Source organism: Acomys minous, assembly GCF_964271855.1.
Source record: "Acomys minous genome assembly, contig: scaffold_24, whole genome shotgun sequence".
Taxonomy (NCBI): Eukaryota; Metazoa; Chordata; class Mammalia; order Rodentia; family Muridae; genus Acomys; species Acomys minous.
Window position 1 is genome coordinate 905,203 of NW_028182181.1, and position 24,840 is coordinate 930,042.

The following is a 24,840-nucleotide window of genomic DNA, read 5'->3' on the forward strand; positions in this document are numbered from 1 at the left end:
AATAAATAAATAAATAAATAAATAAATGGGAAGAAATGGAACCAAAATCCAGGAAAAGGAAAGTATTTTCTCTGTACGTAAGCAATTCTAAGTTATACCATTCCTTCTATGTACTTTGGGTTAAACTTTGTGTTCCTAAGAAAAGTGTCCGTTTTCAAAGAATAGCCAAATGGCTCTTATGTGTGGTGCCTGATTTTCAAACTTTTCAAAAAGCACGACCTGCCTACCTGCCTTCCTTGAATTCCCAGCACCCCGGAGGTAGAGGCAGACAGATCACTGCAAGTTCGAGGCCAGCCGGTCAGCCAGCCAGCCTGCCTGCCTGTCTGTCTGTCTGTCTGTCTGTCTGTCTGTGTCAAACTATACCAAAGGAAACCAAGTAGCAGGGCCTGCCATGCATCTGGGCCATAGGAGGACAATGAAGTCTCACTCGGTTGTATATAGACCATGATGAGTTTGGGGATAGGAAACTATGATTGGAAGGCATGGTAGGAAATTAAAAATCGATTAAATTGAGAGCCCTGCCCCTCCACAAACCTAATCAAACAAACACTCAGTCAGTCTTGAAACCCTCAGGCAGCGAGTGTCTAAGCCAACTGTACACTTTCATCCATCGGGAGTGTGCTTGGTTAAACAAACTGAGAAAAGAAAAAGAAAAACAAAGATGGGCGGGGGCTGGAGAGAGACGGCTCAGTGGTTAAGAGCACTGTCTGCTCAATTCCCAGCTCCCACATGGCAGCTCCCACCTGTCTGTCTTTAACTCCAGGTCTAAGGTTATCTGACACTTTCATGCCTGCCTTGTTCTCAGAAGTCGGAAGCAATTTTGGAGGTGCATCACAGTACAGGATCACCTCCAAGAAAGCCCACATGGCTAATGAGCTCCTTGAACAAGATGGCCCTCGGCATGCCTGGCAGTTGTGCGCAGCCGAGCCAAAGAGTTTCTCATTCATGAAATAAAATAAAATACAAAAACCAAACCCTAGCCCTGAAATGATGATGTGGCTGGTGTGCCTGAAACAAAAATATAGGTATGTGACCCAACAGGAACAGGAACAGGAACAGGTCTCTCTCAACACCAGGAGGACTTAACCTATCTTGGTCTCCACTGGTAAAGATCCACCCCACCCCCCCCCTCGTAATCAAAATGAGAGCTATAAATGGGGCAGCTCTCTCCACACATCTTGTGCCTTAAGACAGTGGAAAGTCTAGCCAGCACTCAGTCTGGAGGCAGAGGCAGGTAGATCTCCATGAGCCTGGTCTACAGAGTGACTTCCAGGAGCTGTCACACAGAGGAAACCTCTGTCTTGAACCCTCCCACCCCCCACCCCTCCTAAAAGGGTGGAAAAATCACTTTTCTTCAGGAAGAAGTGGACACTAACCAGTCTGCAAAGAGGTGTGTGTGTGTGTTTGAGGGGTGGGGTGGGTGTTCCTCTTTACTTATGAAAGAAACAGTGAGTCAAGCAAAGCCTTCCTTTGATTTTTATCCTCACATTGTGGGATTACATTGCAAGAGGAAGACTAGAGGAGTCAGAGGTGGTTCTTTCTAAGTAAACATTAAAGACCATATCTTCAACTGGAGCGAGTGAGGGTTTGTTGTTGTTGTTATTGTTGTTGTTGTTGTTGTTTTCCTTTTCTTGGGGGGGCGAGTTCTAAAACATTCCCTCTGAAAGCAAACTGAACTCATGCACCAGGAGAATCATGTCTCAGCAGTTAAGAGTACCGGGTGTTCTGACACACGCCTCGTGAGTACCAGTAGTCCACAGATGCACGCACAGCCAGACAAGCTGAGAAACAAATAAATACCTGGAAACTAATTCTTTATCCATTTATTCACATTATTTTATTGAGTCAGGGTTAGTGAAAGAGGGCTGGGAGGTAGGGAGAGTACCAGCTATGGGTCAGGAGGGGAGGGTTGTCTTCTTATGCTGTGAGGATGAAGTTTCATATGTCGGTCCAGATGGGCTGGCTATTTTCTCCAAGAAGAATCTTCCTTCTGGCCTCTCCCTCCTACATGGAGGTAAGAAAGCAAGCAGAGAAAACAGCTGTCAAGTTGGGACCCATAAAGCAAGTGTCCATTCCACAAATGCGGACAGGAAGGGGAGAGAGAGAGAGAGAGAGAGAGAGAGAGAGAGAGAGAGAGAGAGAGAGAGTTGGGAGACGGGGAGAGACCTGCATCTAACACACAATGTTTTAGGTAACACAATGCTCCCCAATGTCTCCTCCCTGTTTCTCTTCCCCACCTCCAGCAAATGACATCACCTCCCCGACTACACACACACACACAGAAAGGGGGGGGAGCGCACATCTGCGATCAAACCTGGAACAAAACAGAATACTATGGTAGTCTGCTATTTCTGGAGCAAACACTGGACCTCTCTTCAAGGTGATCTGGTGTCTTCTTCTGGCCTGCAGATAAACATAGAGAAATGAATGAATGAGTGAATGAATGAATGAATAAGTAAATAAATAAAATAGCTCCTGGAGGAGGTAGATAAAGATTTTGGTGCCCTCTTCTGTCAACCAGGTGCAGATAGATAGATAGACAGATAAATAGAAAGAAAGAAAGAAAGAAAGAAAGGTCGATCTTCACAGACTGAGTAATTAATCAAATATTTATTAATAAATGGCTCCAGGAGGAGGAGGAGGAGGAGGTGGAGGAAGAGGAGGAGAAAGATATCTGGTACACTCTTCTGGCCTGCCCGTATATATATCTGCAGATAGACAAGCATAGGATAGATAGATAGATAGATAGACAGATAGATAGATAGATAAACAAATAGATAGCTTGATAAATAGATAAACAAATAGACAGATAAATAAATAAATGGATAGAAAGTTAGGCAAATGAATGAATAAAAAACACACAAATAAACAAGTAAATAAATAAACAAGTAAGTAAGTAAGTAAATAAATAAATAAATAAATGGCCCGCCCGTCCCCCTCCCCACAGTGGCATGGGAAAACAAACAAACAAACCAAACTTCATCAAACTTCCGTGGTTAGGCAGAAGGGAAAACTGGTCGACTTCCATAGTTTTAGGTTAGGACACGCATCCCTTGAAAGGGACAACTGGTCGACCTCCATGGTTATAGGACTCGCATCAGTTGTGTATACAGATATATATATATATATATATATATATATATATATATATATATATATATATATATATAATATTATTTAAAAAAAAAAGAGTCCAGAAGGGACATCTGGTTGACCTAAGGTGTCCCAAATGAGAGCGGGCGACTCCCCGCGTGGGACTACTGGTCTATCCGGTCTCTGGGGAGAAGGGCGGGGTGATCCCCAACCTCCAGGTGGGTCGGGGCGCAAGCGAGGCAAAACGGATAAAGTCTACCCCGCCCCCCCAGTGGTCACACCGCTGTCACCGCCTTTGCCTCACACCCCAGTTTGGCCAGGGTCGGAGCAGGGGGCTGGCGGGAAAAGGCGACTGCGGCGAAGCAGGCAGGGGGCGCTTTCTCCTGGAGATGCCAATGGGAAAAACGGGAACCCGTCGTTCCGGAGACAGGGAGAGTGAGAGAGCGGCAGACGGGCTGACAAGACAAACCATTGTGTCGAGAGATGACTTTCAATAGATAACAGCGAGGAAGCTGCTCTGCAACATAGAAACCCCAACCCAGAAGCAGGTCGTCTATGATTGGTTTAGCGCCAGGTTCCACAGGAACTTGCGCTGACGTGACGGGCAAGAGGGTGGCCCCCTTTCTGGCTGCGCCCCGTTTCCCGGGACCAATGGCTCTCCACACCAGACCCCGGTACCGACACAAGGCGGGGAAGCCCACCGGCCGGCCGGCAGCGACAACCCCTTGAGAGGGCACACGCGCAAAGGTGACGATGATGGACCGCCGGCTGGGACGGAAGGGGACCTGGCTATCTGGGGCCAACCGAGGCTCCTTCAGCGATGCGGTATCGTTCTGCCTGGGCGGGATTCTAACTTAGAGGCGTTCAGTCATAATCCCACAGAAGGGGGAAAGAGGGTAAGAGTCTGAGAGAGCCACAGGAGGGAGAGAAGGACCTCACACCCACAGGCCACTCCCTAAAGGCCCCGCAGACCCCCCCATCTCGGGGGCAGAGAGGTGACCTCCCCAGGGGTCTTTAAACCTGCGTGCCTGAACGCGACAGCCAGGTACCCGGAAACGATCGGGGAGGACACGCCAGGTCAGAGAGTCCGGGAGGGGACAGATCCTGGACCCATCGCGGCCATCGCCAATCACACTTGACACGCTCCGGGCGCAGTAAAGCCAGAGTCGAGGCATAGGCGGCCGAGATGAGACGTGACAGCGCCCCCCACCACAACCATGACATTGACTCGCACCACCGCCATGGGTGGAGACAAGCGGGACGAAAAAGAGGGGCAGCCCGCGGGTGGCAGCAGGAAGAGAGCAGGCAGGGTCGGTCACCCCGGGGAAGAAGCAGAAAGAGCAAAGAGACAGGAGAGGAGCAAGAGGGACGGGAACAGCAAGGGCTGCCGCCCCACAACAGATGGCAATGCAACCCACCTCCTCACCATCCTCTTTCCTCTTCCCTCCTTCTTTCAAAACCCAGAGGACCTACCGACCAACCGCACACACGGCAGCAGGTGATGCGACCTGGGACACTTGCCTAATGGCAAGGAGTGACAAAGACAGACAGACTGACAGACACGGCCTGCCGAACTGTGCCTCTCGTTAATGATCCTTCCCGAGGTTCACCTACAGAAACCTTGTTATGACTTTTACTTCCTCTAGGTAGTCAAGTTCGACCGTCTTCTCAGGGCTACGCCAGGGCCATAAGCCGACCCTGGCGGGGCCGATCCAAGGGCCTCACTAAATCATCCAATCGGTAGTAGCCACAGGCGGTGTGTACAAAGGGCAGGGACTTAATCAACGCAAGCTTATGACCCGCACTTACTGGGAATTCCTCGTTCATGGGGAATAATTGCAATCCCCGATCACCATCAGGAATGGGGTTCAACGGGTTACCCGCGCCTGCCGGCGTAGGGTAGGCACACGCTGAGCCAGTCAGTGTAGCTTGCGTGCAGCCCCGGACATCTAAGGGCATCACAGACCTGTCATTGCTCAATCTTGGGTGGCTGAATGCCACTTGTCCCTCTAAGAAGTTGGGGGACGCCGACCGCTCGGGGGTCGCGTAACTAGTTAGCATGCCAGAGTCTCGTTCGTTATCGGAATTAACCAGACAAATCGCTCCACCAACTAAGAACGGCCATGCACCACCACCCACAGAATCGAGAAAGAGATATCAATCTGTCAATCCTGTCCGTGTCCAGGCCGGATGAGGTTTCCTGTGTTGAGTCAAATTAAACGCAGGCTCCACTCCTGGTGGTGCCCTTCCATCAATTCCTTTAAGTTTCAGCTTTGCAACCATACTCCTTCCGGAACCCAAAGACTTTGGTTTCCTGTAAGCTGCCTGCCAGGTCATGGGAATACCGCCGCCACATCGCCAGTCGGCATAATTTATGGTCGGAATTACGAAGGTATCTGATCGTCTTCGAACCTCTGACTTTCGTTCTTGATTAATGAAAACATTCTTGGCAAATGCTTTCACTCTGGTCCTTCTTGCGCCAGTCCAAGAATTTCAACTCTAACAGTGCAATATGAATATCCCCGGCCATCCCTCTTATTCATGGCCTCAGTTCTGACGTTTGGAAGAGCAGCCAGTGCTTTTAACCACTCCTGAGGCATTTTTTACTTTTATTTCGATTCATTTTATTTCTTTTTGTGGTTTTTCGAGACAGGGTTTCTCTGTGTAACAGCTCTGACTGCCCTGGAGCTCATGCCTGCCTCTGCCTCCCAAGTTCTGAGACAACACGAATGCATGTGCCACCACCGGGCAGCTCCATTTCATTTTGCATAATGCTCTCTTTGGTTGAAATGCTGAGGCGCTGTCACACAGAAAAGAGTGTAATTTATGAGAACAACACACCGTCATCCGGGCGCTGTGATGCTCCCGGGATGATACCATGAGAAGGGCAATATTGGCCCCGCCACTCCAGTACTGGCACCCGACATGGAGGAGGTGGGCAGGGCTCTCCCTCTCCACCAGGCAGGTGTGACAGTTAAGTTTTGGTGTTTTGTTTTGCTTTGTTTCTGTCTCCCACTACCACCACCCCCACACCCTCCGCCCAGAGACAGGGTTTCTCTGTTTAGCGTTGGCTATCCAGTCCTCGGCTCACTTTGTAGACCAGGCTGGCCTTAAAGTCACAGCGATATGCCTGCCTCTGCCTCCTGAGTGCTGACATTAAAGGCCTGCACCACCATGACATGCCTAGCTTTGTTTTTGGGTTTGTTTTTCTTTGCCTTTAATCCCAGCAGTTGGGAGACAGAGGCAAGAGAATCACTTGCACTTGCAAGTCCAGGAAAGGCAAGGCTACATGAGAAACCTTGTCTGGGAACAAACAAACAAGCAAGCAAGCAAGCAAGCAAGCAAACAAAAAACTACAATTTCTTTAACCCAAGAAAAGTTCTAGATCCAAACTAGGTCAGTATACACAGCGAATTTCAAGACAGACAGGATTACATAGAAAGACTCTGTCTCCAAAATAATTTAAACACTGTGTAAGTAGATAAGTAAGTAAGTAAATACATCGATAATAGATAGATACATAGATAGATAGATAGATAGATAGATAGATAGATAGATAGATAGGATTAAAGGTGTGTGCCACCATGCCTGGCTAAATATTTCATTCTTTACTCAACTATTTTAAAAGATTAAACTAGTTCTTTATTTAGTGTATTCTCCATACAAAACTAATACGTAAATACATAGATGTTAGATACATACATACATACACACATAGATACATAGATAGATAGGTAAATAGATAGATAATAGACATAAAGACAGACAAATGGATACCAATTCTCATAGTTCCTTCATTTGATCACAGCAGTGTCAGGCAGCCTGGACTAGGTAGTGCCAGCTAACTTCTAATGTATATTTGTCATCTGTCAGTACTGAATCTTTTTATTAGCAATGCAGCAGTGTCTCTATAACCAGCCCAGAAAATCAATGTGATTCTATACCCACCAGGAGAAGGTGGCGGGCGGTGGGGGGGGGGAGAGAATTGTTTGAGGAGGCTCTCTTTCCTGATATAGAAAGTATACCCACCCTTTCAATAAAAAAGAGAAGAAGAAAAATATAAAATAAATAACCAACCAACCAACAAACAAACAACAACAACAACAGCAACAAAAAGACCACTACAAGCAGTAAATTGTTTTGGAATATAATTTAAATGGGAAAGAAATGTGTGGATTCACATACAGGCTGAAACATGAACAGGAGACCAACAAGAACAAAAGACAGAGCAGCCAATGCCTGTTCTTATCGTTCAGGGTACTATTTATGTGAAATGGTTTGGTGTCCTTCCTAGTCCCCTCTAGCATGACCTAGAAGTGACTGACTTAAGGTGACATCAGGAAGCAGTCCATTTCTAGAAGAGGAAAGAAATGGGTGCTGGGAGTGAGATAGGTAGGAAGGAAAGAAGTAAGAAGGGGGTCTCAAACCAATCTCAGCACGTCAGAGGCAGTGGTCATAGCTAGAGACTGTGAATGATCAACCAGCTGAGGATTAATTATTAACACCCATGCATGCTCGTTCTTGCGTGCGCAAGCACACACACACACACACACACACACACACACGATGACACAAGAAAAGCTCCAATGAGTGCAGTTACAAAGAGAGAATTGGTTGTTTTGTTATTTATCTTTAAAGATGTGTGTGTATTCGCATGCACGCTAGGGTGTATATAAGTCTTAGAAGAATCACATATGTACACGTTAACAAACCATTTCTAGTTTAGATCCTCCAGGTCCCCATCTACCCATGGAACACGCCAGATTTCCATTGAGCCCTATTTTGCTCTCTTAAAAATGAGACCACAGGAGGCACACCAGACCTCCCTCTCTGCTGGGGCCTTTCATTTTGTTTTTCTCTCTTTCTGTTTTAGATTGATTTCTGGATTAAGTGTGGAGTGTTCTGCTTGCCTCTTAGGACATTTGGAAGAGCAGCCAGTGTTTTAACCCCTCCTGAGGCATTTTTTAATTTTACTTCGTTTTATTTTATTTCTTTTTGTGGTTTTCAAGACAGGGTTTCTCTGTGTAACAGCTCTGACTGCCCTGGAGCTCATGCCTGCCTCTGCCTCCCATGTTCTGAGACAACAGGCATGCATGCGCCAACACCACCCGGCTCCATTGCATTTTGCGTAATGCTCTCTTTGGTTTAAATGCTGAGGCGCTGTCACACAGAAAAGAGTGTAATTTATGAGAACAACACACCGTCATCCGGGTGCTGTGATGCTCCCTGGATGATACCATGAGAAGGGCAATATTGTCCCCACCACGCCAGTACTGGCACCCGACATGGAGGAGGTGGGCAGGGCTCTCCCTCTCCACCAGGCAGGTGTGACAGTTAAGTTTTTGTGTTTGGTTTTGTTTCTGTCTCCCACTACCACATCCCCCACACCATCCACCCAGAGACAGGGATTCTCCGTGTATCGTTGGGTATCCAGTCCTGGGCTCACTTTGTATACCATACTGGCCTTAAACTCACAGCGATCGGCCTGCCTCTGCATCCCGATTGCTAGGATTAAAGGCATGCACCACTATGCCATGCCTGGCTTAGTTTTTGTTTTTGTTTTCCTTTGCCTTTAATCCCAGCAGTTGGGAGACAGAGGGGAGAGAATCACTTGCACTTGAAAGTCCAGGACAGGGAAGGCTACACGGGAAACCTTGTCTGGAAACAAGCAAGCAAGCAAGCAAGAAAAAACTACAATTTCTTTAACACAAGAAAAGTTCTAGTTCCAAACTAGGTCAGTATACACAGCGATTTTCAAGACAGACAGGAATACATAGAGAGATTCTGTCTCCAAAATAGTTTAAACATTGTGTAAGTAGATAAGTAAGTAAGTATCATCTATCGATGATAGATAGATAGATAGATAGATAGATAGATAGATAGATGAAAAGACAGATAGAATTAAAGGCATGTGCCACCATGCCTGGCTAAATATATAATTCTTTACTCAACTATTTAAAAAGGACAAACATGTCCTTTATTTAGTGTATTCTCCGTAGTATACTAATACATAAATACATAAATGTTAGATACATACATACATACAAACATAGATAGATAGATAGATGGATAGATAGATAGATAGATAGATAATACACACACAGACAGACAAATGGATACCAATCCTCATAGTTCCCTCGTTGGATCACAGCAGAGTCAGGCAGACTGGTCTAGGTAGTGCCAGCTCCCTTCTAATGTTTATTAGTCATCAGTCAGTACTGAATCTATTTATTATCAATGCAGCAGTGACTCTATAACCAGCCCAGAAAATCAGCGTGATTCTATACCTAGCACGAGAGGGGGGAGGGGGAGAGAGAGAGAGAGAGAGAGAGAGAGAGAGAGAGAGAGAGAGAATTGTGTGAGGAGGCTCTTTCTCCTGATATAGAAAGTATACCCACCCTTTCAATAAAAAAGAGAAGAAGAAAAAAAGTAAATAACCAAGCAACCAACAAACAATTAACAACAACAACAACAACAAAAGACCACTACAAGCGGTCATTTGTTTTGGAATATAATTTACAGGGGAAAGAAATGTATAGGTTCACATACAGGCTCTATCATAAACAGGAGAGCAACGAGACTAAAAGACAGAGCAGCCGATGCCTTTTCTTATCGTTCAGGGTACTATTTATGTGAAATGGTTTGGGGTCCATCCTAGTCCCCTCTAGCATGACCTAGAAGTGACTTATTTAAGGTTTTCAGGAAGCAGTCCTCTTGAAGAGGAAAGAAATGGCTGCTGAGAGTGAGATAGGTAGGAAGGAAAGAAGGAAGAACGGGGTCAAAAACCAATCTCAGCACGTCAGAGGCAGTGGTCATAGCTAGAGACTGTGACTGATCACTCAGCACATACACACACACAGACACACACACACTCACATACACACACACACACACACGCGCGCGCGCGATGAAACAAGAAAATCTACAATGAGTGCATTTATAAAGACAGAATCGGTTGTTTTGTTATTTATCTTTAAAGATGTGTGTGTGTTCGTATGCATGCTGGGCTGTATATAAGTCTTAGAAGAATCACATATGTACACTTTAACAAACCATTTCTAGTTTAGATCCTCCAGGTCCCCATCTACCCATGGAACACGCCAGATTTCCATTGAGCCCTATTTTGCTCTTTTAAAAATGAGACCACAGGAGCCACACCAGACCTCCCTCTCAGCTGGGGCCTTTCATTTTGTTTTTCTCTCTTTCTGTTTCTGATTAATTTCTGGATTAAGAGTGGAGTGTTCTGCTTGCCTCTCAGGACTTTTGGAAGAGCAGCCAGTGCTTTTAACCCCTCCTGAGGCATTTTTTACTTTTATTTCGTTTCTTTTTATTTCTTTTTGTGGCTTTTCAAGACAGGGTTTCTTTGTGCAACAGCTATGGCTGTCCTGGAACTCACGGAGACCCAGCGTCCTCTGCCTCCCAAGCGCCGGGAGTAAAGGCGGGCGTGATGTCGCATGCCTTTAATCCCAGCACTCAGGAGGCAGCGGCAGACGGATCGCTGTGAGTTCAAGGCCAGCCTGGTCTACAAAGTGAGTCCAGGAAGGCCAAGGCTAAAACAGAGAAACCTTGGCTCGAAAAAATATATATATTAGAAGGAGAAGAAGGAAGAGGAGGAGGAGGAGGAAAGGAAGGAAGAAAGGAAAGAGCCAGGCCTGGTGGCAGCAATGCACTGAATATTTAAATTTTTCATGGCATTAGTCATAAGAAAAAAAATAAAATAAAGCAGATATAATTAATTGTCCTGGCATGCACCACCAGGCCCTGCTTCCTTTAATTTCATTTATTTATTTACTTATTTATATTGGTTTTTTGAGACAGGGTTTCTCTGGGTAGCCTTGGGTGTCCTGGAACTCTGTTTTTAGACCAGGCTGGTCTCAAACTCACAGAGATCCACCTACCCCTGCCTCCCAAGTGCTGGGATGAATGGCGTGTGCCACCATGCTGGTCCTTTCAGCTCTTTATCTCCAAGAAAGTTTCTAGGTAGTCCTGGGAGTTCCAACCTTAGTCCATCTACACATCAGTTTCAAAGACAGCCAGAGGGGGGCAGAGAGAGAGAGAGAGAGAGAGAGAGAGAGAGAGAGAGAGAGAGAGAGTCTATCTCCACAAACCTTAGATAAGTAAGATACACAGACAGAAAGACAAATGGAGGCCAAGCATCATAGTATCCTCATGTAATCACAGCAGAGACAGGTGGACTTCTGTGTTTGGTTTTTCCAAGTACATATTTAAGTCTTTATTCAGCTATCTATCAAGGATAAACTGGTCCTTTATTTAGTGTAGTCTCCGTACCCCACGTGGAACCATTGAAATCCCTAACTAGATGAGGCCTGCCTCCAGCTCACAGAGTTTCACCTGCCTCTGCCTTCAGAGCTATGGGATTCAAGGCCTACAGGACCACACCGAGCTGGCTTCTTTAAGTTCTGGTTTCAGAACTTAACCCCAATGTGCATGTACAGAATTATAGGGAAGCCTCTTCTGATCTACACAGTTCCCTCGCTGCTCCATGAAAAGACAAACCACATAAAGGCTTAACTCGCTCTCTGAAAACAAAAAAAAAAAATTAAGAGCTGGATGGAGAGGTGGCTCAGAGGTTAAGAGCACTGACTGCCCCTCCAGAGGTCCTGAGTTGCGTTCCCAGCGAGCACACGGTGGCTCACAGCCATCTATAATTTGATCTAACGTCCTCCTCTGGCGTGCAGGCATACACGCAGGCAGATGGAGCACTGTACACATAATAATGAATAAATATTTTAAATTGAAAATAAACTTTTAAATTAACCATAATGACAGGGGGAAAAAAACTAGTTCAGAATCTTTCAGTAGCCAGGCGGTGGTGGCACACGCTTTTCTTTCATCCCAGCACTCGGGAGGCAGAGACAGGTGGGTTGTTGTGAGTTTGAGGCCAGCCTCGTTTACACAGCGGGTCCAGGACAGCTAAGGTTCCATAAAGAAACGCTGTCTTCTGGAACCAAAACCAAAACCAAACCAAAAGAAACAAAAAAAAAATTAGACCGAGGAGCTACACCAGACCTCTGAGACGGTTCCTTTCATTTTATTTGCCTTTATTTCATTTTATTTTTTTTTCTATTTCTTTTTTTTGGGGGGGTGGGGGGCAAGGGATTCGTTTTTCACGTTAGGGTTTCTCTGTGTAGCCTTGACTGTCCTGGACTTACTTGCTTTTGTAGACCAGGCTGTCCTAAAATTTACAGCAATCCGACTGCCTCTTCCTCCCAAGTGCTGGGATTATTGGCGTGCGCCACCACCGCCTGGCCTTATTTTAATTTTTTTCTGTGCATCACTCGGTATGAATGTGTCAGATCCCTTGGTAGTGGTGTTATAGACAGTTGTGAGCTGCCGTGAGGGTGTTGGGAATCCAGCCCAGGTCCTTTGGAAGAGCTGACAGTGCTCCTCACCAACGATCCATCTCTCTAGTCCCATTTGCTTTGTCTTCATGCTCTCTTTCGTTTGAATTCTGAGGCACCGCCACACAGGGGAAAAAAATCTTCCGAAGTGATCTTCTTTGTTCTCTGTGTTTACCATCCCTCTAGATGGCAGAGACTTAAATCCAATTCACATGGGGTGGGGGGCAGGGGGCGGAGCGGAGGGCCGGGGCCATGGCGAGCCGGTGGCGGGGGGCGCGGGGGGGGATTGTGAGGAGCCTCTCACCCCTGACCTAGAAAGTACCCTTTAAATTAAAAGTGTAAAAAAAACCGTACTACAAACACACATTTGTTTTGGAATATAATTTATGGTAGAAAGCATTGTGTGGGTTCGCATACAAGCCCAAACATACACAAGAGACTGGATAGATCAAAAGGCAGAGCAGCCGATGCTTGTTCTTTTCGTTCAGGGTACTATTTATGTGAAATGGGTTGGAGTCCTTCGTAGTCCCCTCTACAATGACCTAGAAGTGTGACTGTCTTAAGCTGAAATCAGGAATCAGTCCATTTCTGCAAAAGGAAAGAAAGGGTTGTTATGAGTTCAAGGTCCAGCCTGGTCTACAAAGTGAGTCCAGGATGGCCAAGGCTACACAGAGATACCCTGTCTCGGAAAAAAAACAAACAAACAAAGAAGCATAAAAAAATCTTAAAAGAATCCCACACTCATCTGCCGGGTATGGTATGGTGGCGCATGCCTTTAATCCCAGCACTTGGGAGGCGAGGCCGGTGGATCACTGTGAGTTCGAGGCCGCCTTGGTCTACGAAGTGAGTACAGGACAGCTAAGGCTACACAGAGAAACCCTGTCTCAAAAAAAAAAGTAAAGATGAGACCATAGGAGCAACACCAGACCTCCCCCTCAGCTGCGTCGTTTCATTTTGGTTTTTTCTTTTTCTGTTCTCTTTGAGTTCTGAATTAAGTGTGCAGTGTTCTGCCTGTATCTCCAGCTCTGGGCCAGGAGAGGGCAGCAGGTCTCCTCATAAATGGTTGTGAGCCACTACGTGGCTGCTGGGACTGAAGGCTATACTTTCCCAAGAGCAGCCAGTGCTCTTCAACTCTGACACATTTTTATTTTTCTTATTTTTATTTTTTATGTTTGTGGTTATTCCAGACAGGGTTTCTCTGTGCAACAGCTCTGGCTGTCCTGGAACTCATGGAGATCCACCGGCCTCTGCCTCCCAAGCGCCGGGAATATAGGCGTGCGCCGCCATTTTATGTTTCTTAATGCTCTCTTTGGTTTAAATGCTGAGGTGCTGTCACACAGAAAGGAGTATAACTTATAATAAAAATGCACCATCATCCAGATGCTGTGGCGCTCGCTTTTAGATGAAAATAATGACATGGATGGGAAAAAACAGGACAAATAAAACAACAACCCAAAAATGCACATAAAATTTACTGAATCATTAATAAAGAATAAGCAATGAAACGTGGGCTTACAAACAGGCAAAAAGATAAAGAAAGAGACATATGAAGCCGGGCGTGGAGGCGCATACCTTTAATCCCAGCAGTCAAGAGGCAGAGGCAGGCGGATCACTGTGAGTTCGAGGCCAGCCTGGTCTATAAAGTGAGTCCAGGACAGCCAAGGCTACACAGAGAAACCTTGTCTCGAAAAACCAAAAAAAAAAAAAAAAAAAAAGAGAGAGAGAGACATATGGTTAGAGAGACCCTAAGACAGAGGAGCCATGAATAGAGAAACGGATCATTTTATTTTCAGTAATTACAACAGAAAACACAAATAGAATTGACTGGTGTGGAACTTTTCCTGTGTCTCAGGAAGACTTATTTAGTTAGTTTTGGGTTCTTTGAGAGCTAGTTTCTTTGTGTAGCCTTGACACACAAGCGCACACACACACACACACACACACACACAAATGGGGGGGCAAGCATGAAGGGCAAAGGAGAGAGAGAGAGAGAGAGAGAGAGAGAGAGATAGAGAGAGAGAGAAACCCTATGTAAAATAACGTGTCTGTCTGGAGTTCACGGTGTAAAGAAGGTGAGATATCCATAGGGACTTATGAATATCTGTGGGAGTCAGAGGGAGACAGATAGACTGTGAATTCAGGTGGCTAGTCTGGCCTAAATAGTGAATTCAGAGACAATAAAGGCTACATAAAGAGATTGACCCTGTCTGTGAAAATCCAAACAAACAGCAAACAAATGAGTGTTTTCCTGTGAAACATGAAAATGCCCGACTTTCATATCAGCCAGCCATGAAGGCTGCTCGACCTCCACTTCCAAGGAGAAGTAGGGTGTAACTGGAAGACAATTAAGAGATAAGCAATCAAGCAGGAGCCTCACCCATCCTTTCTGACACAAGGTCAAAGGGTAACCTTCAACTTTTGCTTTTTTTCCTTTGAAAGGAATAGGCCTTGTTCTGGCCTGTAAGTCTGTGTGTGTGTGTGTGTGTGTGTGTGTGTTTGTGTGTGTGTGTGTGTGTATGTGTGTCTTTTTCCCCAAAAACAGGGTTTCTCTGTGTAGCCTTGGCTGTCTTGTCCTGGACTCTCTCTGTCGACCGGGCCCACCTCAAAATTATAAAGATCCCCCTGCCTCTGCTTCCTGATTACTGGCATTAAAGGCCTGCACCACCATGCCTAGCTTTGTTTCTGTTCCCCCAACCCCCACTGCTCACATAAAAGTCCATCCATATGAGTCTGGTGTCTGAGAGTGGTCAGTGAGTGGCCACTCTTGAACACATAACCAAAACAAAACAAAACCAAATTACCAAACGGGAAAGGCAAAAGCAGGCCAAACTCTGTTTCCAGGCCAGACTGGCCTACAGCAAATGTTCAAAGACAGCCATGCCCATCACAAACAAGCCTGTCTGGTTTGGATGGTTGGTTGGGTGTTTTTGTTTTTGTTTTTGTTTTTGTTTTTGTTTTGAGGCAGGTTTTCTCTGTGTAGCCTTGGCTATCTTGGACTGACTTTGTAAACCAGGCTGGGCTCGATCTAACAGAGATCTACCTGCATCTGCTTCCAGAGTGCTGGGATTGAATGCCTGTGTGTTTTTAATTCCCTGTTACTTTATTGTCCATTCAATTTGATTTTATGAGGTAGCGCTCTCTCTCTCTCTCTCTCTCTCTCTCTCTCTCTCTCTCTGTGTGTGTGTGTGTGTGTGTGTGTGTATAGGACCATGTGTGGTCTGATACTGTCATCCTTTATGATTACTCATACAAACTATGATTGAACATTAGTCTCTGATGAGTGGTTAACCCAAACCCTAACCAGGCCAACCCCTCAGGCCATACAAAGTGAAAGTAGAATAAACAGAGAGCTGTGAAAACAGGGGAAACCTTTCTTCTCTAACAGTGAGGCCCAAGTGAAAGAGAGCGAAAGTGACCTCCTGACAAATCAGTTAGTGGAAAATCAGTAAGGGAAGGCAGCATCAGGAAGGGAGGATCCTTTTGAAAACACTTCACCGCTTGGGGTCCCTCCTTTGTTGTGTCTGCTGTTGCCACCAATGCTGTTCCTGTCCAGCCCCAACTTCTGGTCTCAGACTAAATACAGGGTTAGAGCAAATTAAAGCACCAGTCCAATGGTGCTAGAGATGATATTCTCTTTCCAGCTGCTGGGTGCTGACATGACAGGCATGCATGGATTAAGTGCATGTAGTACTAAGAGGATGGAGCCCATGGCTTTGTAAGCACCCTTGGCCATAGCTTCCCCTTCCCCTTCCCCTCTGCACCCCAACTTAGGTAAAGGCGGTGGAACAACCATCCATGAGGCTTGCCCCCACAGGGCAGTTCCAGAGAAATCAGACAGCCTCACGCAGACATACTTGCATTCAAAATTGAAATAGAAAGGACAGAAAAACAAACCAAAAAACAACAACAACAACAAACCGATGCACATAAAAACAATAAAGAAAATAAGGAGAAATGAAATATGGATTTACAGAGAAAGAAAAAGGAAAAAAAAGCCAAAGTAAAAATACAAAAACCATATGATTAGGTATCAGGGAGACCTTCCCTAAGACAGGCAGAGCAGCAATGAATTGATCATTTTAATTTTCATGTTATTAGTTGTAATTAACCCCAGCACTCAGTAGGCAGAGGCAAAAGAGGCAAGCAGATCTTTGTCTACAACAGAGAAGCCCTGTCTCAAACAGAAGGAAACAAAAAACACTAAACAACAACAACAATAGACACACAGATAAAGAAATCATTTAAAGGGAAGACATGAAATATGGATTTACAGAGAAAGAGAGAGAGAGAGAGAGAGAGAGAGAGAGAGAGAGAGAGAGAGAGAGAGAGAGGTAAAAGTAAAAAAACAGAACAGTAGCAACAACAACAACAAAAGCCAAAACCTTAGGTTCAGGGAGACCCTAAGGCAGAGCAGCAAGGAACTGATCACTTTATTTTTCATTACATTAGTTGTAATTAAAACCTGAAATAAGACTACCACACCTCTAATGCCAGCACTTGGGAGGCAAAACTAAGAGGATCGCTGTGAGTTGGAGGGCAGCCTGGTCTCCAAAGCAAGTCCAGGACAGCCAAGGCTACATGAGAAACCCTGTCAGGAAACAAACAAGCTAACAAACAACTACAATTTCTTTAACCCCAAGAAAAGGTCTAGCTCCAACCTAGTATGCACAACGATTTCCGAGACAGACAGGAATACATAGAGAGACACTGTCTCCAAAATAACTTAGGAGATAAGTAAGTAAGCAAGCAAGCAAGCAAGCAAATACATAGGTGATATATAGATACATGATTACAGACACACAGACAGACAAATGGAGACCAATCCTCATAGTTCCCTCATTTGATCACGGCAGAGTCAGGCAGCCTGTTCTACGTAGTGTTGGCTAGAATGTTTATTAACAATTAGTACGACTTTTATTTATTAGTAATGCAGTGGCTCATGCCTTTCTTTAATTCCAGCACTCAGGAAGCAGAGGCAGGTGGACTGCTGTGAACTCAAGGCCAGGCTGTTCTACAAAGTGATTCCAGGACAGCCAAGGCTACACAGAGAAACCCTTTCTCCAAAAACCAAAACCAAAAAAGAAAAAAGAGAAAAAAGAAAAAAGAAACAACCGAAGAGACATTAAATAAAAAATAAAAATAAATAAATAAATAAATAAAATTACAAACATTGTTCATGTGTGACAAAACAGGGGCCACACATGCCCAGAAGAAAGAAAGAAGGAAAAAAAGAAAAAGGGAAAGAAGGAAGGAAGGAAGGAAGGAGTGAGGGAAGGAAGGGTGAAAAAAATTAAATATCTCAGACTGTGTGCACAAAAATACATGGGTTGTGGGCATGGGGGGGCAGTGTTGAGTGGGTGGGGAGGGGGGAGAACGCAGCTCATTAGACAGGCCCTCATTGTCCTGCCTCTGTGTTCCATGAACACTCAAATCTCTTACAACTCAGTGAATCGCAAAAAGAAAAAGAAAAAAGAAAGAGGAAAGGAAAGGAAAAAATTCCCGACTATACATTGATGCAACCACTCACTACCTTATGATTTGTCTGATTCGTCAAGATTCTTCTGTGGTGAACTGATGTGAGATCACTCACCTGTATGCTTATGTGTACCCTGGTCTGACTTAGAAGTCAGAGATCTGCCTTCACAGTGCATGGATTAAAGCAATGAACTACCAGGGCCAATTTGATTTCATTTTTTGGGTGTTTTTGGGTTGTTTTTTTTTTTTTTTTTTTTTTTTTGGTTTTTTGAGACAGGGTTTCTCTGTGTAGCCTTGGCTGTCCAGGACTCGCTTTGTAGACCAGGCTGGCCTGGAGCTCACAGCGATCCGCCTGCCTTTGCCTCCCGAATGCTGGGATTAAAGGCGTGTGCAACTGATGCTCAGCCAAACAAATAAAGGTGGGTGTGTGTGCCCACACAAGCAAGACCACACTCAGCCTCCTTTCATTTCTTTACCTTCCATTGATCTAAGTCTGGGTTTCTAGTGTTCAGTGTGTGGCTAATCTTGAACCCATAATGCTGTCACTTTATTATATGTTTAGTTTAAAGTCAAATTCTCTGACGGTGTTCACCAAAATGAAGCCACCTTCTGGAGGGCAGATATCACGGTGGCTTACCTCACCAATATGGAAGCAGTCCTGGGACATACTTTTCAAGGTCGTTTACTCTGGAGGACCAAAACTTAAACCCAATTTGCATGTGTGGAATTCTGAGGAAGTTCTCCTTATCTACACAGTACCCTCGCTGTGTGAAAAGAAAATCAACCAAACTGTTTAACTCCCCGTCTTTTAAAAAAATTGTTTATTAATTAATAAAAATTTTAGAAGGAAACCGGGCCTGATGTCGCATGCCTTTAATCCCAGCACTCGGGAGGCAGAGTCAGGCGGATCACTGTGAGTTCAAGGCCAGCCTAGTCTACAAAGTGAGTCCAGGATGGCCAAGGCTAACACAGAGAAACCTTGTCTCGAAAAAAAATGTACATATTAGAAGGAGGAGAAGGAAGAGGAGGAGGAGGAGGAAAGGAAGGAAGGAAGGAAAGAGCCAGGCCTGGTGGCAGCAACGCACTGAATATTTAAATTTTTCATGGCATTAGTCATAAGAAAAAAAATAAAATAAAGCAGATATAATTAATTGTCCTGGCATGCACCACCAGGCCCTGCTTCCTTTAATTTCATTTATTTATTTACTTATTTATATTGGTTTTTTGAGACAGGGTTTCTCTGGGTAGCCTTGGGTGTCCTGGAACTCTGTTTTTAGACCAGGCTGGTCTCAAACTCACAGAGATCCACCTACCCCTGCCTCCCAAGTGCTGGGATGAATGGCGTGTGCCACCATGCTGGTCCTTTCAGCTCTTTATCTCCAAGAAAGTTTCTAGGTAGTCCTGGGAGTTCCAACCTTAGGTCATCTACACATCAGTTTCAAAGACAGCCAGAGGGGGGCAGAGAGAGAGAGAGAGAGAGAGAGAGAGAGAGAGAGAGAGAGAGAGAGAGAGAGTCTATCTCCACAAACCTTAGATAAGTAAGATACACAGACAGAAAGACAAATGGAGGCCAAGCATCATAGTTTCCTCATGTAATCACAGCAGAGACAGGTGGACTTCTGTGTTTGGTTTTTCCAAGTACATATTTAAGTCTTTATTCAGCTATCTATCAAGGATAAACTGGTCCTTTATTTAGTGTAGTCTCCGTACCCCACGTGGAACCATTGAAATCCCTAACTAGATGAGGCCTGCCTCCAGCTCACAGAGTTTCACCTGCCTCTGCCTTCAGAGCTATGGGATTCAAGGCCTATAGGACCACACAGAGCTGGCTTCTTTAAGTTCTGGTTTCAGAACTTAACCCCAATGTGCATGTACAGAATTATAGGGAAGCCTCTTCTGATCTACACAGTTCCCTCGCTCCATGAAAAGACAAACCACATAAAGGCTTAACTCGCTCTCTGAAAACAAAAAAAAAATTAAGAGCTGGATGGAGAGGTGGCTCAGAGGTTAAGAGCACTGACTGCCCCTCCAGAGGTCCTGAGTTGCGTTCCCAGCGAGCACAAGGCGGCTCACGGCCATCTATAATTTGATCTAACGTCCTCCTCTGGCGTGCAGGCATAAACGCAGGCAGATAAAGCACTGTACACATAATAATGAATAAATATTTTAAATTGAAAATAAACTTTTAAATTAACCATAATGACAGGGGGGAAAAACTAGTTCAGAATCTTTCAGTAGCCAGGAGGTGGTGGCACATGCCTTTCTTTAATCCCAGCACTTTGGAGGCAGAGACAGGTGGATTGTTGTGAGTTTGAGGCCAGCCTTGTCTACATAGCGGGTCCAGGACAGCCAAGGTTCCATAAAGAAACGCAGTCCTCAGGAATCAAAACCAAAACCAAACCAAAAAAAAGGAAAAAATTTAGTCCGAGGAGCTACACCATACCTCTGAGACGGTTCCTTTCATTTTATTTACCTTTATTTCATTTCATCATTTTTTTTATTTCTTTTTTTGGGGGGGGGCAAGGGATTCGTTTTTCACGTTAGCGTTTCTCTGTGTAGCCTCTACTGTCCTGGAGTTACTTGCTTTTTTAGACCAGGCTGCCCTAAAATTCACGGCAATCCGACTGCCTCTGTCTCCCGAGTGCTGGGATTATTGTCATGCGCCACCACCGCCCGGCCTTATTTTAATTTTTTTCTGTGCATCATTCGGTATGAATGTGTCAGATCCCTTCTAGTGGTGTTACAGACAGTTGTGAGCTGCCCTGTGGGTGTTGGGAATCCAACCCAGGTCCTTTGGAAGAGCTGACAGTGCTCCTCACCACTGATCCATCTCTCTAGTCCCATTTGTTTTGTCTTCATGCTCTCTTTCTTTGAATTCTGAGGCACTGCCACACAGGGGGGAAAACATTTCTGAAGTGATCTTCTCTCTTCTCTGTGTTTACCATCCCTCTAGATGGCAGGGACTTAAATCCAATTCACACGTGGTGGGGGGCTGTGTGGCAGAGCAGAGGGTCGGGGGCACGGTAGGCCAGGGGACCGTGGCGGAGGAGGGCCAATGCAGGTGCGCCGGGGGCGGGAGGGGGATTGTGAGGAGCCTCTCACCCCAGACCTTGAAAGTACTCTTTAAATTAAAAGTGTAAAAAAAAAACCAACATTACTACTAACACACATTTGTTTTGGAATATAATTTATGGCAGAAAGAAATGTGTGGGTTCGCATACAAGCCCAAACATAAACAAGAGACTGGAGAGACCAAAGGCAGAGCAGCCGATGCCTGTTCTTTTCGTTCAGGGTACTATTTATGTGAAATGGGTTGGAGTCCTTCCTAGTCCCCTCTACAATGACCTAGAAGTTTGACTGTCTTAAGCTGAAATCAGGAAGCAGTCCATTTCTGGAAGAGGAAAGAAAAGGTTGCTATGAGTTCAAGGTCCAGCCTGGTCTACAAAGTGAGTCCAGGATGGCCAATGCTACACAGAGAAACCATGTATCGAAAAACAAAAAAATACAAACGGACAAACATAAAAAAATCTTAAAAGAATCCCAGACACATCTGCCGTGTATGGTATGGTGGTGCACGCGTTTAATCCCACCACTTGGGAGGCAAAGACATGTGGATCGCTGTAAAATTGTCTCGAAAAGCCAAAAAAGAAAAAAAAAAGAATCTGACATCTAAACTTTAACCAATCATTACCTAGTTTACATCCTACAGGTGCACATCTACCCAAGGAACACACCAAATTTCCACTGAGTCCTATCTTGCTGTCGTAAAAATGAGACCACAGGAGCAACACCAGACCTCCCCCTCAGCTGGGTCGTTTCATTTTGTTTTTCTCTCTTTCTGTTCTCTTTGAGTTCTGCATTAGGTGTGCAGTGTTCTGCCTGCATCTCCACCTGCGGGCCAGGAGAGGGCACCAGGTCTCCTCATAAATGATTGTGAGCCACCACGTGGCTGCTGGGAACTGAAGGCTCTACCCTCCCAAGAGCAGCCAGTGCTCTTCAACCCTGACACATTTTTATTTTTGTTATTTTTATTTTTTATGTTTGTGGTTTTTCGAGACAGGGTTTCTCTGTGCAACATCTCTGGCTGTCCTGGAACTCATGGAGATCCACCGGCCTCTGCCTCCCAAGCGCCGGGAGGGGACTCGGTGTGGCTGGAGAGGGGCGGCGGCCACGGGAATCCCCGATCACCATCAGGAATGGTTAGGGATCAGGGAGACCTTGCCTAAGACAGACAGAGCAGCAATGAATTAATCATTTTAATTTTCATGTCATTAGTTGTAATTAACCCCAGCACTCAGGAGGCAGAGGCAAAAGAGACTAGCAGATCTTTGTCTACAACAGAGAAGCCCTGTCTCAAACAAAAGGAAACAAAAAACACTAAACAACAACAACAATAGACACACAGATAAAGAAATCATTTAAAAGGGAAGACATGAAATATGGATTTGCAGAGAGAGAGAGAGAGAGAGAGAGAGAGAGAGAGAGAGAGAGAGAAGTAAAAGTAAAAAAATAAAACAGCAACAACAACAACAACAAAACAAAAACAAAAACCTTAGGGTCAGGGAGACCCTAAGGCAGAGCAGCAAGGAACTGATCACTTTATTTTTCATTACATTAGTTGTAACTAAAACCTGAAATAAGACTACCACACCTCTAATCCCAGCACTTGGGAGGCAAAGCCAAGAGGATCGCTGTGAGTTGGAGGCCAGCCTGGTCTCGAAAGCAAGCCAAGGCTACATGAGAAACCCTGTCAGGAAACAAACAAGCAAACAAAAAACTACAATTTCTTTAACCCCAAGAAAAGGTCTAGCTCCAACCTAGGTCAGTATGCACAATGATTTCCAAGACGGGCAGGAATACATAGAGAGACACTATCTCCAAAATAACTTAGTAGATAAGTAAGCAAGCAAGCAAGCAAATACATAGGTGATATATAGATAGATGATTACAGACACACAGACAGACAAATGGAGACCAATTCTCATAGTTCCCTCATTTGATCACGGCAGAGTCAGGCAGCCTGTTCTACGTAGTGTTGGCTAGAATGTTTATTAACAATTAGTATGACTTCTATGTATTAGTAATGCAGCAGTGATTCTTTAACCAGTCCACAAAATCAGTGTGATTCTATACCCAGCACTAGAGAGAGAGAGAGAGAGAGAGAGACAGAGACAGAGACAGAGACAGAGACAGAGAGAGAGAGAGATCTTGACTTGAAGAAATTACTGAAAGCCAAGCGGTGGTGGCCCATGCCTTTCTTTAATTCCAGCACTCAGGAAGCAGACGCAGGTGGACTGCTGTGAATTCAAGGCCAGGCAGGTCTACAAAGTGATTCCAGGACAGCCAAGGCTACACAGAGAAACCCTGTCTCCAAAAGCCAAAACCAAAAAAGAAAAGAAAAAAGAAAAAAGAAACAACCGAAGAGACATTAAATAAAAAAATAAAAGTAAAAAAATAAATAAATAAAATTACAAACATTATTCATGTGTGATAAAACAGGGGCCACACATGCCCAGAAGAAAGAAAGAAGGAAAAAACAAAAACAAAAAAAGGAAGGAAGGAAGGAAGGAAGGTGAAAAAAAGAATTAAATATCTCAGACTGTGTGCACAAAAATACATGGGGTGCGGGGGGGGGCAGTGTTTGGTGGGTGGGGAGGGGGGAGAAAGCAGCTCATTAGACAGGCCCTCATTGTCCTGCCTCTGTGTTCCATGAACACTCAAATCTCTTACAACTCAGTGAATCGCAAAAAGAAAAAGAAAAAAGAAAGAGGAAAGGAAAGGAAAAAAATTCCCGACTATACATTGATGCAACCAGTCACTATCTTCTGATTTGTCTGATTCTTCAAGATTCTTCTGTGGTGCACTGATGTGAGATCACTCACCTGTATGCTTATGTGTACCCTGGTCTGACTTAGAAGTCAGAGATCTGCCTTCACAGTGCATGGATTAAAGCAATGAACTACCAGGGCCAATTTGATTTCTTTTTTTTCTTTTTCTTTTTTTCTTTTTCTTTTTTTTTAAATTTTTATTTATTTATTTATTTTTTTTTTTGGTTTTGTGAGACAGGCTTTCTCTGTGTAGCCTTGGCTGTCCTGGACTTGCTTTGTAGACCAGGCTGGCCTTGAACTCACATCGATCCGCCTGCCTCTGCCTCCTGAGTGCTGGGATTAAAGGCATGCGCCACCACGCCCGGCTCCAATTTGATTTCTTGAATTTAGTAATTTTCGTTTTGTATTCCTTCTCGTTTTTTTATACTGTTTATCTATCACATATTTCTTTTTCTGTGTGTCTTCATTTTATTTTCAAAATCCCCCCCACCCCCCCCCCGTCTCTCTGAGAGGGATGGGTGTGTGTGTGTGTGTGTGTGTGTGTGTGTGTGTGTGTGTGTTCGTTTCTCTCTCTTCCCCATCCCCCACCGTGTGGAATGTGCAAGTCAAAGTTCAAACAAAGTTTGGCTCTTGACATCGCCATAATGAAGCCCCCATGTGGACGGCAACCGTCATGGCGTCTGACCTCACCAATATGGAAGCAGCAGCCTTCTCTGTCTTTTTGCTTTGTTTTGTTTCTTAAAAGAGGTTTTTTTCTGTGTAGCTTTGGCTGTCCTGGACTCACTTTGTAGACCAGGCTGGCCTGGAGCTCACAGCGATCCGCCTGCCTCTGCCTCCCGAGTGCTGGGATTAAAGGCGTGTGCAACTGATGCTCAGCCAAACAAATATCTTTTTAAAAAATATACAAATTAAATACATATAAGCATGAACATAATTCACGCGTGATAAAACAGAGGCCACACAAGCTAAATATTTAATTCATTACTCAGCTATTTATAAAGGATAAACTAGTCCTCTATTTAGTGTAGCCTCCGTACTACACTAATACATAAATACAAAGATAATAGATAGATAGACAGACA